Source organism: Cynoglossus semilaevis, chromosome 3, assembly GCF_000523025.1.
Source record: "Cynoglossus semilaevis isolate Cse_v1.0 chromosome 3, Cse_v1.0, whole genome shotgun sequence".
Lineage (NCBI taxonomy): Eukaryota > Metazoa > Chordata > Actinopteri > Pleuronectiformes > Cynoglossidae > Cynoglossus > Cynoglossus semilaevis.
In genome coordinates, this window is record NC_024309.1 from 13,665,717 (window position 1) to 13,667,208 (window position 1,492).

General features: G+C 44.2%; 1 protein-coding gene across 2 annotated transcripts in view; it reads right to left on the reverse strand.

The window, feature by feature from the left end:
- Nucleotides 1-1,492, reverse strand: part of pou6f2 (POU class 6 homeobox 2) — a 98,767-nt gene that overhangs the window by 50,215 nt on the left and 47,060 nt on the right. The gene's annotated exons all lie outside the window — the stretch shown is intronic.

The following is a 1,492-nucleotide window of genomic DNA, read 5'->3' on the forward strand; positions in this document are numbered from 1 at the left end:
CTGACTCCCTGACTCCCTGACAGTGTGTTTGTCCGTCAGTTCATCAGATCGCACCAAGCCTCCAGGTTGTTCCTCATGCACCGGGAGGAAGATGTGGTGAAGTGCGAGTGAGACGGGCCTGCTGGGCCCATTATGGTCCAGCACTGATGGACACGTTGAAGGGCCGGGCAGACAGACACACGCCGGGTTTATTAAAAGCTCTGCCCACAGCGCTGGCTGCTGTTATTTATGCATGTTTGTGTCCATTAGGCTTCTACCTCCAGGTTTCCTCACTCGAGGCATCTGTCCGTCTATTTCCACACATGAAGGGAGCCTTTTCCCCGTGCACTTTGCGCCGCGCTGTCATTATTGTAATCGGCGTGCCCAGAAAACACACTGCTTTACATGTAGCCTGGCATCGTCTTACATTAGTGCAGATCCCTCATCCAAGATTTATGCCCGACTGTTTCCTCCCATCCATCCATCCCTCAGTCTAATGGTATAAGAGAGACAATGTTTTAAACATTAAAATGAAAACCATTTACAAGTATGATCAAACGAGAACACTTGGCCATTAAAGTTTAAAAAGCGCTGCCATGTGGACGGACAGATGAGGTGGAAAAGAGGTAAAAAAAAAGAGGATAGAACGCCGCGCTCTTATGCACAGAAGAGAGGCAGAAAGTGCTTTGGCGCTGCACTGCAGAACATTGACCTGTAATTAATATGCTTGTTCCTCTGGGTTAGTTGAGGATGGCAGCTTATTGGAACACAAACCCCTGAAGGACTGCCAGCTGCGGAGGAGCCGCGTGCAGCATTTTGTGCTTGAGAAAACAAAAATACGTTTCGCGTCACAAAGTACCGATGTAACAAACTTTTAATGGGAGCAATATTTGTAGTATTTATCGACGGCGGCGCCTGAACATACAGTACAGTGTAGTGTCTGGACCTGGAGCGTCATCATTTATTCACACACACAAACAAACAAACAAACAAACAAACACGCAGCAGTGGGTTTGAAAAACGCCTCCTACGTCCATGCTAGCACGGTTAACACGATAACGGGAAATCTAATGATTTTGATCTGATTAGTCACACAGTTTATTAACAATTAATCACGAATCATTAATCGTGATTATTGACCTGAGGTTGAGCCTCAACAAACCTGGAGTTGACGATAGTAAATAAATCTTTCCCAGAATTCCCATATGTGTGTAAATAACAAGGATTTCCTTCACTGACTGTAGTACTACTAGTAGTAGTAGCAGTAGTAGTAGTACTAGTAGTACTACTAGTGGTAGTAGCAGAAGTAGTAGTACTAGTAGTACTACTAGTGGTAGTAGCAGAAGTAGTAGTACTAGTAGTACTACTAGTGGTAGTTGCAGTAGTAGTAGTACTAGTAGTAGTACTAGTAGTAGTAGTAGTAGTAGTACTAGTAGTAGTAGTAGTAGTAGCAGTAGTAGTAGCAGTAGTAGTAGTAATAGCAGCAGTAGTAGTACTAGTAGTAGTAGTAGTA